Source organism: Sapajus apella, unplaced genomic scaffold, assembly GCF_009761245.1.
Source record: "Sapajus apella isolate SASKATOON/1434 unplaced genomic scaffold, GSC_monkey_1.0 scaffold7, whole genome shotgun sequence".
In the NCBI taxonomy this organism is placed as follows: Eukaryota; Metazoa; Chordata; class Mammalia; order Primates; family Cebidae; genus Sapajus; species Sapajus apella.
Genome location: NW_022436947.1, coordinates 2,232,579 through 2,247,366, shown reverse-complemented (window position 1 = coordinate 2,247,366; position 14,788 = coordinate 2,232,579). Strand labels below are relative to the sequence as shown.

The 14,788-nt window shown below is 45.2% G+C and overlaps 1 protein-coding gene across 4 annotated transcripts in view; it reads right to left on the bottom strand.

The window, feature by feature from the left end:
• Positions 1-14,788, bottom strand: part of HIPK2 (homeodomain interacting protein kinase 2) — a 218,223-nt gene that overhangs the window by 109,250 nt on the left and 94,185 nt on the right. The gene's annotated exons all lie outside the window — the stretch shown is intronic.

Here is a 14,788-nt window from a genome sequence, read left to right as displayed (position 1 = left end):
CCTTTGGATTCCCAATCATTCAAAATAGAGTTTTCTCTTTTTTTTTTCTTTGAGGCAGAGTCTTGCTCTGCTGCCCAGGCTGAAGTGCAATGGCACAATCTCAGCTCACTGCTCACTGCACTCTCCCACCTTTCAGATTCAAGCAATTCTCCTGCCTCAGTCACCCTTGTAGCTGAGATTACAGGCATGTGCCACCATGCCTGGCTAAGTTTTGTATTTTTGGTAGAGACAAGGTTTTGCCATGTTGGCCAGGCTGGTCTCCAACTCCTGGCCTCAAGTGATCCACCCGTCTCGGTCTTCTAAAGTGCTGGGATTACAGGTGTGAGCCACCGCCCCAGCCCAAAATAGGTTTTTAAAGCCAACTTTAAGTATCTTCTAGTTCTGATTACAACTTGAAAAAATAACACTTTTAAACTCCACAACTGGAAATAATGAACCAAAAGAGTGATCTGCTACAGAAAGAACATTAAGATATTTTTATAATACTTGAAAACAAAGTATTACAGCTGGAATTCAGAGAATTGAAATTGGCATGTCAAATGATAATAGAAGATTATAAAGGTAAAAAGTAGAATAATTAAGAGAAATGGTAATTATTCCAAAGACAGGTTTATAGAAAACAACACTGGTGAACTCTGTATTTACGGATTTACTTAAAAGGAACTTCTAGCTGACATTTTTCTAACATTGCAATTGCCCTGCACCTATCTTTACACCAGTCTCCGTGAACACTGCTCAATGTAGAACAGAAAATTGAAGCCGATTAAGAACTATTTATATGATCTATGCACTTCCCCAGTTCAAGCAATTTTCCTGCCTCATCCTCCCAAGTAGCTGGGATTACAGGCACCCACCACCAGCCCTGGCTAATTTTTTGCATTTTTAGTAGAGATGGGTTTTTGCCATGTTGGCCAGGCTGGTCTCGAACACTTAACCTCAGGGTGATCCGCCTGTCTCAGCCTCCCAAAGTGCTGGGGTTATAGGCATGAGACCCTGCGCCCGGCCGAGAATAAAGTTTTAATGAAGTGACTTTAATGCATTTATGAGAAATAGGCATCACTAAAATCTAAGCCTTGAATGTGATAGTTTAGATTCAAGGCAAAGAATTTTTTAATTATTCCCATTTGTTTGCTACTTACACCTCTGGTTTAAAAAGCTACATCTGAAATTTCACATTATAATATATGATTCTAGATTTTTATAAGAGGTTTTTATGTGTTTTTTATAGTTTATGTCTACAGCTCATTCATTCATTCGTGCAATATTTATCTAGTGACCACGGTGTATGCTGAGTACTGATTTAGATGCAAAAGATAATGCAGGAAATAAAATAGATGCTTTGCCTACAGCTGACTCTCTGTCCTCCTGGAATTCACATCTACCTCATAACACTGGAAGATCAGTAGAATTGATTACCTAGTGACTTAGTTATTTGACAATCATGCTACATTTATGCAAGTTTGCATGAAATTATAAAATATCTTTCATACGGAAGACCAGGCAAGATGACAAAAACTACTGGGACAGTTCTAAATGTCATACCAGGTAACCATTAACTATTTGTAAAAATATGGTCAGTTTAAGTCTTGACTTAGAACATGAAGATGTCAAAAAAATCATTACAAGTAACTTTTTTTTTTTTTTTTTTTTTTTTGAGATCGAGTTTCACTCTTGTAGCCCAGGCTGGAGTAAAACGGTGCAATCTCATCTCACTGCAACCTCTGCCTCCCGGGTTCAAGTCATTCTCCTGGCTCAGCCTCCTGAGTAGCTGGAACTACAGGCACCACCACCACGCCTGGATAATTTTTTTGTATTTTTAGTAGAGACAGGGTTTCATCAAGTTGGCCAGGCTGGTCTCAAACTCCTGAACTCAGGTGATCTGCCCGCCTCAGCCTCCCAAAGTGCTGGGAATATAGGCATGAGCCGCCTCGCCTGGCCACGAGTAACGTTTTTACTGACTCTGGTGATTAATTAGAATCATTGAACCAGGATCACAGTTTATTTAATCATTGCGGGTTGTCTTCTATATGACTACCTCATTTTTAACTTCTGTATTAATAAAGAATTTGCACTTTCACTATTCTCAGTCATGGTATGACTCAATGTTTTAGAACTTACTTGGTATCCTCCTTGCAAAAAGTAATGCAAGTTGGAACAAAGCCCATAAAGCAACATTTACCATCTGGAACAATCAAAACAAATATTTTAACAGCAATAGGTCTGTGGAGGACAGAAAGTCCTAGTGGCTAGAACAGTGGTGATTAGAAAAGCAGTGGTTAGAACATTTTTTTAATGAAAAAAATGGGAGGGAAGATGGCCACTAAATTGTTTTTGAAACCAGCAGAGGTGACCTACCTGCTCTGGGGCTCAGGGAGAGAGAAGAGAGTGCAGATTACAAACTGGGAATGTGGAAGACAGAAAGATGATCAGTTGGAAACAAACTGAAGGAGCATGCTGGCTAGCAACACATAATGAGAGTAGCTCAGGCTTCTGACCTTGACGGTGATGGTGCCTTGTTCTCTTGCGTAATCTGTCAGTTCTCTCTCCCTCTTACAGGTGACCAGCCTGTCTGGGAAAAAAATCATGTAGCCACCAGTGCCTCTGAGCACACGGCCAAATTCCCCCAACCTCCTTTCTGATCAGCTTCTGCTTCTTTTTGTAAGACTAAGTGGGTTGGGGAAGCCCCTGGAGGCTGAGGGCTGTCATAAGCCATCTGTGTGAGGACTGCCAGGGGCTGAGGGAGCTAGGAAGGGGGAGATACAGACTGGGCTGGCCCCATGTGCTTACCATTACCATGTAAGTTCTCCAACTGTTTCATGTGGGGTCTTCCCTATCCTTCTACCTACAGTGATGGTAAGGTAACCTGAAGAAGTCTGATTTTTTAAAATTGGCACAGAGCAAAGCCCATTCACAAGCGATGTTAAAATTTGATGCTGAATTTTGACAGAGCGTGGCTCACTCCTGTAATCCCAGCACTATGGGAAGGTGAGGTGGGTGGATCACTTGAGGTCAGGAGTTTGAGACCAGCCTGGCCACCAGGGTGAAACCTTGTCTCTACTTAAAAAAAAAAAAAAAAATTAGCCAGGCATGGTGGCACATGCCTGTAGTCCCAGCAACTCGGGAGGCTGAGGCAGAACAATCATTTGAACTGAGGAGGCAGAAGTTGCAGGGAGCTGAGCCCACTGCTCTCTAGCCTGTACCCCAGAGTGAGACTTCATCTCAAAACAAGACAAAACAAAAATTGCTGACTTTTGGCTGGAGATCTTAAGGGCAAATGTAGTAGAGAAGCTATGATTAATATATAAAAGCATAATGCTGATAATGATAATTATGCCAATAACTAAACGTTGTATGGCATTGCTTAGTTTATAAGGAATCTTCCCCTACATGATCTCATTGGGTGCTCAGAGCTGTGTTGGGAAGGGCCTCTCATCAGCTCAGTCAGGTCAGATTTCACACACCTAATGCCGAGTGAAGGGAGATGTTTGGTTTTTCAATCTTCTAATTCTTTTCCATTATATCACACATAAAGTAATAAGGAAAATTAAATGCTAAGCCGTATGGTGCTGATTAGGTAAAACTGTGACTTAAAGAAAGGAGAGCTTGGCAGTGCCAGGAGAATGCAAATCCACCCAGGGGATGAGATGTGCGCTGAGCCTGAAAGACCAAGGTTGTAAACGGACGCTTTCCATCTGCAGGGAGGCCAGGAAGAAAGGCACAAAGATGGGAAGCAGACAGGCTATGTGGGAAAGGCGAAAACCGATTCCAGGCAGCATGGTTCTAGCCCAACGCAGCAAACCTGGCATGGACCAAATTCTGGCTCCTTTCCACGAAAGGAAGAAAAATGAACACAGTAATCTATTAATCAATTAGTCTTCTGTTTTCGACTTCAATTCCCAGAGCTAATTAATCACTTCATTAAGAAGGAGATTCTCTCTTGGTTTAGATTATTAATGAATATTCCTAAGTAAAACCTGGTTTGTATTTCTAAACCTTTTGCATTTCAAACTCCTGGTAGGGCTTAGGGTCAAGATGTAAAAGAGGTGGCACATATGGAGTGGAGGTTCCATCCCAGCCTCCGGCTTCCTGCCATCCACCCTGGCTCTTCTCTGGAACAGCCACCTACAGACCTGTCCTCAAGTCCACAGGCTTCTGCATCTGCCTTTGTCGTCTTAAGGCTAACGCTCATGTCCTGACTGTATTTATGCTGTGTCTGATTTTGTTTTATTGTACCAAAATGACTGACATGGGTTTCATTGCTTGATCTGATAGATGTTGGTGCATCAGACCAACAGATGCTTGCTCTTACTGTTACTAACCTGGTATATTCTGACTAATTCACGGAACAAGGGAGAGTATGCTTTCTTCTTACAGCACATCCTGCTCAGTGACTGTGTCACTACCAAACATTGAAAACGAGTCAGTTATGTTAAGAATATTAAGTTAACCACTGAGAATGCAGAGAAGTGCGGACACAGTCGCTGCCCTCCAGGGTACCTATAGGTTGTGCAACAGGTCACTTTACAAACAAGACCAGAGGACAGCATAGGGAACACAGTGACCAGGGTCACAGGCGCCGGGCGCTCAGAGTCCGGAGGCCCAGACGTGCTTCCATATATATATATTTTTTTGTTTTTTTGAGACAGACTCTCGCTCTGTCACCCAGGCTGGAGTGCAGTGGCACAATCTTGGCTCACTGCAACCTCCACCTCCTGGGCTCACGTGCTTCTCCTGCCTCAGCCTCCCAAGTAGCTGGGACTACAAGCGCCTGCTACCACGCCCAGCTAATTTTTGTATTTTTAGTAGAGATGGGGCTTTACCATATTGACTAGGCTGGCCTCGAACTCCTGACCTGGTGATCTGCCTGCCTCGGCTTCCCAAAGTGCTGGGATTACAGGCATGAGCCACTATGCCCGGCCGACTTGCTTCCATATTTAAATGTCAGCACTCACTTTGCTGCCGGCGACAGCAGGCATTACTTCACACATGCGGACTCTGAGGGGTAGGTGGGTGGGGAGGTGGGAGTGAAACAAGAACGCATGGTTTTGACCTCCAGAAGCCTGTGAGTTATTGTGGAGAAAAGAAAAAATAATCTGAAAACAGTCACAAAGTTGATGTCAGCAAGAACGAAATACCAGGCTGTGGGTTAAATGTTTGTACAAAGGTCACCAGGGAGGAAGTCAGGATGTGGTCATTTAGGTGGGGTGGACCTGAGGTTTCTGGAGCTGTGAGGTGGACCCTCTAATCTAGTGGCATGAACTGGGAGAAGGGCAACGGTTTCTAGCCTAGGAGATAACACATGCCAACCCAATCTTAGGCAAGATTCAATATGATGCTCTTTCTTCAATGACGCCTGAACAGATGGCTGTAATAGCCCCCAATTGATTCTCCTATATTTGGTCCCTTTCCCAAAAGCTCGAGTCCACTGAATCACTCTCAGGTAAACTTTCCTAAACCATACACAGCTCCAATCAGGTCAGTCTCCTGATCAAAAGAGAACCAAGTATGCATTGCCACTTCACAACGGGGTCCCAAGGTAACTGCACTCATTTTTGTTCTATGCCTCAATGGCAGAGTTCAGCAAACTCTTTCCACAAAGAAACAAATACTAAGTGTTTTCGGCTTACCAGGCTGTCTATATGCTGCCACTCGTCTCTGCTGCATCTACTCACGTCTGCTGACATAGCACAAAAGATGCCACAGACTGTAGGTAAATGAATGGATGTGGCTGGCCTGTGGACCCTCGTTTGCTAACCCTGGCAAGGGAATCCCTGGGCTCACCCATGCTGAACTTCTTTCTGGTTGCCCTCCTGCAGGTGTTTGAGCCTACAGAATAGTCTCCTTACCAGAAGTATCCTCACACTCATCACTGACAGTCAGACACTTGCCTCTGCCTGCCTCACAGACTTCCATCACCACATCTTCCTGCTCACCCAATGTGCTCCGTTTAATAGCTATTTGTTGGTTTCCCACCACGTGCCAAGCACCTCCCAAGTTCTGGGTATCTGAAGTGAACGGCAGCCCTTTTTCTGTGAGCACTATGATCTAGTAGGGAAGAACAGACAGGTAGGAGATCTGTTTATTCGGTTCAACACACCAAAGCCAGATATGAGTCCCCCTTCCTCCAACATGCCATAGCACTTCTTCTCTGCAATGCAACACTCAGTAGGCATATCCAGAGAGCAGGTGAAGTGCTCAGAAGGTACCTCAAGCAGTTCCTTGTACACAGTGGGTACTCGAAAAACATGTACTAAACCGAATTAAATTGAAATTAATAGTGCCATACATCTAACTGACACATGAATACAAATTTTAGAATCATAGTATTGCTCTTTTTTGAGATGAAGTTTCACTCTTGTTGCCCAGGCTGGAGTGCAGTGGTGCGATCTTAGCTCACTGCAACCTCTGCCTCCTGGGTTAAAGTGATTCTTCTGCCTCAGCCTTCCAAATAACTGGGATTATAGGCATGTACCACCACACCCAGCTAATTTTGAATTTTTAGTAGAGAAAGGGTTTCACCATGTTGGCCAGGCTGGTCTCAAACTCCTGACCTCAGGTGATCCACCTCCCAAAGTGCTGGGATTACAGGCATGAGCCACTGTGCCTGGCAGAACCACAGTATTTCTAATGTGGAAAGTGTGTGTGTGTGTAATATCAGCCTCCATATATATGTTTTCTATATATATATTATATAATATCAGCCTTGCTCTCTCTGTCTACACACACACACACACACATACACACACACACAATTTTTAAACAATAACAACAAAACAATCCTGTGATCATCCTTCTAGCTGGTAAAGTGATGTCGTTTAGTGAGAAAATGTCTTAGGTTGTTTGTGCCGCTATAAGAGAATACCCGACACCAGGTAATTTATAAAGTTTATTTCTCACAGTTCTGGAGGCTAAGAAGTTCAAGATCAAGGTGCCGGCATTTGGTGTCTGGGGAGGGCCTTCTTGTTGAGCCCTCACCCAGCAGAAGGCAGAAGGGCAAGAGAGCAAGCTAAGCTAATGGCTGCATGAAGCCTCTCTTCTTTTCTTTTTTAAATTATACTTTAAGTTCTGGGATGCATGTGTAGAGCATTCAGGTTTGTTACATAGGTATACACGTGCCATGGTGGTTTGCTGCATCCATCACCCCGTCATCTATATTAGGTATTTCTCCTAATGCTATCCCTCCCCTAGCCCCGTACCCCTGACCAGGCCCTGGTGTGTGATGTTCCCCTCCCTGTGTGCACGTGTTCTCACTATGCAACTCCCACTTACGAGTGAGAGCATGCGGTGTTTGGTTTTCTGTTTCTGTGTTAGTTTGCTGAGAATGACGGTTTCCAGCTTCATCCATGTCCCTGCAAAGGACATGAACTCATCTTTTTTTTATGGCTGCATAGTATTCCACAGTGTATATGTGCCACATATTCTTTATCCAGTCTATCACTGATGGGCATTTGGGTTGGTTCCAAGTCTTTGCTATTGTGAACAGTGCTGTAATAAACGTACATGTGCATGTGTCTTTATAATAGAATGATTTATAATCCTTTGGGTATATACCCAGTAATGGGATTGCTGGGTCAAATGGTATTTCTGGTTCTAGATTCTTGAGGAATCGCCACACTGTCTTCCACAATGGTTGCACTAATTTACACTCCCACCAACAGTGTAAAAGTGTTCCTACTTGTCCACATCTTCTCCAGCATCTGTTGTCTCCTACCTTTTTAATGACCATCATTCTAACTGGCACAAGATTGTATCTTATTGTGGTTTTGATTTGCATTTCTCTAATGACCAGTAATGATGAGCTTTTTTCATATGTTTGTTGGCTGAATAAATGTCTTCTTTTGAGAAGCATCTGTTCATATCCTTCGCCACTTTTTGATGGGGTTGTTTATTCTTTTCTTGTAAATTTGTTTAAGTTCTTTGTAGATTCTGGATATTAGCCCTTTGCCAGATGGGTAGATGGTGAAAATTTTCTCCCATTCTGTAGGTTGCCTGTTCATTCTGGTGATAGTTTCTTTTGCTGTGAAGAAGCTCTTTAGTTTAATTAGATCCCATTTGTCAATTTTGGCTTTTGTTGCCATTGCTTTTGGTGTTTTAGTCATGAAGTCTTTGCCCATGTCCTGAATGACACTGTCTAGGTTTTCTTCTAGGGTTTTTATGATTTTAGGTCTTATATTTAAGTCTTTAATCCATCTGAGTTAATTTTTGTATAAGGTGTAAGGAAGGGGTCCACTTTCAGTTTTCTGCATATGGCTAGCCAGTTTTCCTAACACCATGTTTTTGTCAGGTTTGTCAAAGATCAGATGGTTGTAGATGTGTAGCATTATTTCTGAGGCCTCTGTTCTGTTCCATTGGTCTGAAGATCTGTTTTGGTACCAGTACCATGCTGTTTTGGTTACTGCAGCCTTGTAGTATAGTTGAAGTCAGGTAGCGTGATGCCTCCAGCTTTGTTCTTTTTGCTTAGGATTGTCTTGGTTATACAGACTCTGTTTTGGTTCTATATGAAATTTAAAGTAGTTTTTTCTAATTCTGTGAAGAAAGCCAATGGTAGCTTGATGAGGATAGCATTGAATCTATAAATTACTTTGGGCAGTATGGCCATTTTCACGATACTGATTCTTCCTAACCATGAGCATGGAATGTTTTTCTATCTGTTTATGTCCTCTCTTATTTCCTTGAGCAGTGGTTTGTAGTTCTCCTTGAAGAGGTCCTTCGCACCCTTTGTAAGTTGTATTCCTAGGTATTTTATTCTCTTTGTAGCAATTATGAATGGGAGTTCACTCACGATTTGGCTCTATCTTTGTCTATTACTGGTGTGCAGGAATGCTTGTGATATTGCACATTGATTTTGTATCCTGAGACTTTGCTGAAGTTGCTTATCAGCTTCAGGAGATTTTGGGCTATGATGATGGGGTTTTCTAAATATACAATCATATCACCCACAAACAGAGACAATTTGACTTCCTTCTCTTCCTACCTGAATACCCTTTATTTCTTTCTCTTGCTTGATTGCCCTGGCCAGAACTTCCAATACTATGTTGAATAGGAGTGGTGAGAGAGGGCATCTTTGTCTTGTGCCAGTTTCCAAAGGTGATGATGGAGCCTCTTTTCTGAAGGGTCTTAAACCCATTCACCGGTGAGAAGCCTTCATGGCCTAATCACCTCTTAAAGGCCCCACCTTTTAATACTCTCACATTGGCAACGCCTGAATTTTGAAGGGGACCCATTCAAACCATAGCAACAAACAATTATAAAGATTATGCAAGGAGATGTGGCTATATCGGATAGCCAGAGAAGGGTAAATGGGGTTAGGAATTGCGTTAGGAACGCTATATGCTCGTAAGTACCAATCTTTAAATTAAACAACTTGTCAAACCGCCTTCACATGATGCACTGCTGGTTATAAACGTGCTATACCTGATGGGGAGGAAATTCCAGGAGAGCTTATAAAAGTGTGCTAGAAGCATTAAAAATTTCCAGCCATTTCATTGTCATTCAGCAAATGTTAATATTTCTCTTTGTATTCCTACTGAAGCTTGAAATTAACATGGCTTTTGTTTATTTCTTCGTCTCTGCATCCTTGTCAGTTCATCTCAGGAATGCGGTTGGTTAGCTATCTGCCGCAGAGCCAAACAAAAAAGCCTAAAGAAACTCGAACACTGACTGGCAAAAAAAGGCTCTGCATGAAAAGACATTTGTTTTTTAACCTCTCAGAAGTAGAACATTTAGCTTAAAATAAATATTTAACATCTAGGATGCTTTTATCAAGAATCATTTTGACATGGACATTAGGCTTTATCCCAAAAGCCAGATACCCCGGGGAGCAAAGTCCGCTGCAAATGTATGCAACAGAATAGCGTGCTCAGGATACAAGGAAGCCGGAAGGCCGGAAAGAAGGGGATACAGGATTTCCTAAGGTAAACTGATCTCTTAAGAATGCCTGTCTGCCTCCCCCAAATAATCATTAAACTGAATTTAGCATAAGTTCAGCATTTTCAAGTCACTCGGGGACGCAGGTCCCCGGGAACGTTCCCTCTGTCCCTGGACTGTTTGTTTTGGATTCCAGCCTGGCTCCCCCGGTCCCCTGACTGCAGGGCTGTTTCCCACACGGAATCACGATTCAGTCACGATTTACACCCTCCCTGCAGCATGGCTGGTGCCCAAGCAGCCCCAGTAGGGCCTGGGCCTTGTGGAGCAGAGCCCTCCCCTGGGTGAACAACCCACACAAGCCAAGTCAACTCTGGTTTGGGGACGGAACATTAAATTCATGTCACTGGCTTTAATTCCTTCCTCGCCAGGTGCCCTGGGTTTTGAGGGGATCCTGTCTTATGAGGGCTTCCGTGTGGGCCAGGGATGTTTTCAAAACTACAGGACTTGGTAGACATGGGTACTGAATGTCCCCAGGAACAAAGTCACCGGGAACTGTGTCCAAAACTGGCTTTAAGAAATGCCTCAAATGTAGCAAATATTTTTTTTCTCTTTAATTCATGTTAAGCTTGGCCAACAGCCTTCAGAGGACAGAACCTTTTTCCCCATCTGTGGTGTGTGTGTTCACGTGTGCTTCATGAATTTCCCAACCAGGACGTGAAGAGCACAGCCCGCTGGGGTTTTTTGCTGGTGGCCTCCCGTTTGCGAACACGGTCACCTGATAAAGCAGGCTCCGAGAGACGATCTGAGTGTGCTTCGTGTGTTGTTTGAGGCTGGCTTCCACGGGGCTGCCATCAGTCAGCCCATCACTCAGCCATGGGCCCAGCCAGGAGGCCACAGGGCCACGTGCTACAAGCGCCCTCCCCGCCCCTGGTTTTCGTGCCATGGTTTCCTGTGAAGAACATCGTCACGCTATATTCATCTTTCCTCTTAGCTGGCGCTGAGTCACTCCATGATAAAGCCACTCTTCAAGCTCTATTTTGGGTACACTTTACACTCTGAGGGAGCCGGTAGCACAGCTCTCCTGATATAAATGTACAGGAGAGCCCGTCAGCCACAGCTCTCTGATGGAGCCTAGAAGTTGCAATTGGGTCAGTGTTTTCACTGCCACAGCACTTAATCACTTGAAAACTTTATCTGAACTTGTGAAGTTTTCCCTGCTTTTAGCTTTCCATTCTTCTCTTTGGCCTGTTGTGATAATGGAAGCATGCTGCCATCCATCCCAGGTCAGAGCTGGTGGCAGGGGAGGGGTGGACGGGGGGAGGAGGAGGACACGGCCCACTTCTCCGGTCCCTTTGAACTGTCTTTATTAGCCGATTTCATAATTTTGCGGTGAATTTTCAGAACACCTGGCACCCCCACATTTAAACGGAAGCACAAACCCAGTTCCAAAGCCAAAGGCTCCTTCCGGATCTCCTGCTGGTTTCTGTCATCAGTGCCAGCGCTGCAGCCCCTCACCTCCCGCTGGCAGTGTGGGTGTCAAGAGGTGACCATGAAACTGGCACTCCAGCGGGTGCTCAGTATCACCTGAGAACAAAGCTTCACTTCCTGCGACTCCAAATTAAGACAGTTCGCTGTACAAGAAAATGAAGGGTGCTGTGGCATCACCAGAGAGCACATTTAAAGAGCCTCACACCAGGCGAGGTGGCTCACGCCTGTAATCCCAGCACTTTGGGAGGCTGAGGCAGGCGGATTACCTGTGGTCGGGAGTTTGAGACCAGACTGACCAACATGGAGAAACCCTGTCTCTACTAAAAATACAAAAATTAGCCAGGCATGGTGGCTCATGCCTGTAATCCCAGCTACTTGGGAGGCTGAGGCAGGAGAATCTCTTGGAGGCAGGAGAATCTCTTGAAACCAGGAGGTGGAGATTGCTGCGGTTAGCTGAGATCGAGCCATTGCACTCCAGCCTGGGCAACAAGAGGAAAACACCGTCTTCAAAAAAAAGAAAGGGGGGGCTCACATGAAAGGCCCCTGCACTCTCCTGGGAAGAATATTCTCACTTTAAGGAGAGTTACAGGGTGCAGTTGGACTTTCCACACACCAACCCCTGGGTTCGCTGCATCAGCCACTGTTCCGGGGAGCGGAAGGCCTGAAGTTCTCTGAGCTGGAATCTTCCTACATTTCTTTGTCCAGTGTCTGGGGGCCCTGGTTCTAGGATGGCATCTCCCCTGGTGCTGGAGTTGCTGAAACCATCATGGCCTGGCCTGAACGGGCTCTATTTTCCAGGGCAGGCATTGCAGTGGAGTTCTAAGGTCTGGCTGACACTCCTGTTACTGGCGCATGGCTTATGCCACGCTGGTACAGACCATGGGCCACGGAGAGGACTCATGGGGAGGTGCCAGTGTGGCTACTGCCCCAGCTTCTGCCCTCACTTGGCATGTACCATAGACCATGCTGCTTCCACTCCTTAGAAGGAAAACCCCCTCTATTGCCAAGTCATTCAATATTCACGATAGGCAAGGCCCTTATGATTCAGTCCTGTTACCTCTCCAGCCTCACCATCCACCACATGCCCTCCTCACTCACTCACTCACTCACTCACTCATCAAACACACACTGAGGGCCCACAGTGAGTCAAGACCTGGGCTTGGCACCAGGGACACTGGGTAAAACCCATCTCTAGCTTCAGGAAAGTCATCCATGAGTAGGGGCAGCCTGACCTATATGCATGTGCAATGAGGAGTTAATGAAGGGTTCTGTCGGGGCACCAAGGACAGAGACGTCAGTTCCACCTTCTTCAGTTCCAGCGTGGATACTACCTCTTACGGGAAGCTTTCCCTCGTCCACCCCCCGCCCCCGCCCATGCACCGGCTGTGCGCCCGTGTCCTCCTCCAGGTCTCTGCAGCGGGGCCGTAATGACTGTGCTTGACGGTTCCTACTCATCACCTCCCCACCGCACCCTGCGCCCTGTCCTGCCACAGAGTAAGCACTCCATGCATGGTTGTTTCAAACGAGCCTAATGGTAAATCGCAGTCTCCGAGACGATGACAATCTCCCAAAAGCACTGGGCTAAGAACCCGCATTCCCCTTTTTCTAACAGAGGGGAAAGAAGGTGTTGGAAGGCTCTGGTCAGGACATGTGACTCCTGGGGCAAGCCTAGCTGTTCATGAGCTGTGTGCATTCCAGAGACGCTTCTGGCCCCTCCTGCCCCTTGTCCCCTCCTCTGTAGGACAGTGGAGGGCCCCTTGACATCACAGGGCCACAGACAGGAAGTGGGGTAGAGCAAGAGAGGCTAGTCCTTTCTGGGAAGTGACAGAGCAGCAAGAACCAGACTTTCTGGGGGGAGAGAAAGAAGAACGTGGGCTCTCTCTTAAAGATAAGGCATTTTCACCACCAACATGCCACTCAGTAAGGTCACTTCTGGGTTGATGAATAAAACCTTGCTGTTTGTACAATATTTCCCATTATGCAGGAGGGCTTGGCTCTCACCTCAGAGCCTGGACGTGGCCTGCTTCATGCTTATCTGTGTAACGTGCGTGCCACACACGAGGATAAAAACATGAACAGAGACGGCATTAGCTGTCTGTTAATGTGTAACAAGCTGTCACAAAACTTAGTGTCTTAAAATAACCATGATTTCATGGTTGCTTTAGGCCAGGGCTTCGGCAGCCGCCTAGCCAGGTGTGGTGCAGGGTCTCTCATGAGGCTGCGATCAAGATGCTTCCAAGCTTCCCAAAGCAGCTGCAGGCCATGGGCCTGAGCTCCTCCCTACGGGGCCCTCCACAGGACCACTCACGACATGGTAGCCAGAGCGGGAAATACCAGAAAGAGAGAGACACGTGCACACCAAGACAGAAGCTGCGGAACCTCTTCGAGGCTCATCTTGGAAGCGAAGCACCGTCATTTCTGCCAGATTCTCTGGGCCACATAGACTAATCCTGGTGAATGCCAGGAGGTGAGGGTCATTAGGGGCCTTCCTGGAGGTTGGCTGCCACTGTCATACCCTGGCAGTGGCATTCATACCATCTTCGTTAGGGTTGGCTGTTTCCTTTCCAGAGTAAAAGAGACACATTCATTATCCTGTATTACACCAACAGGCAGGTCTTACTCTCCTGCGGTTTTGAAGGGCTGCAAATTCTTTAGATAACAGTTGTAAAATATTGCATGGGCTTGGGATATATATATATATATATACATACACACACATATATATACATATATATATGGAGACACACCTCATTTTATTGCCCCTCGCTTGACTCAGCTTTGCAGATACTGCACTTTTTTTTTTTTTTTTTTTTTAATAAATTGAAGGCTGTGGCAACCATGCATCAAGCCAGTCTGTCAGTACCATTTTTCCAAAACCATGTGCTCACTTCACGTCTCTGTGTCACATTTTGGTAATTCTCACAACATTTCAAACTTTTTCATCATTATGGTATCTGTTATAGTGACCTGCGATCAATGGTCTCTGATATTACCATTGTAATTGTACTGGTGCACCATGGATTGCACCTATGGAAGATGGCAAACTTAAACATGTGGTGTGTGTTCCATCTATCAGCTGTTCCCCATCGCTCTCCTTCTTCTTGGGCCTCTCTCTTTTCTGAGATATAATGATATGGAAATTCGGCCAATTAATAACCCTATAATGATTTCTAAGTGTTCAAGTGAAAGAAACAGTTGCATGTCTCGCATTTAAAATTAAAAAAGCTAGTAATGATGGAGCTTAGTGAGGAAGGTATGTCAAAAGCTGAGATGGAGCTGGTTATGGGGGCTCATGCCTGTAATCCCAGCACTTTGGGAGGCTGAGGCTGGAAGACTGCTTGAAGCCAGGAGTTTGAGGCCAGCCTTGATGACATAGTGAGACCCTACCTCTACTAATAAAATATTTTTAAAAATTGGCTGGGCAATTTTTAAA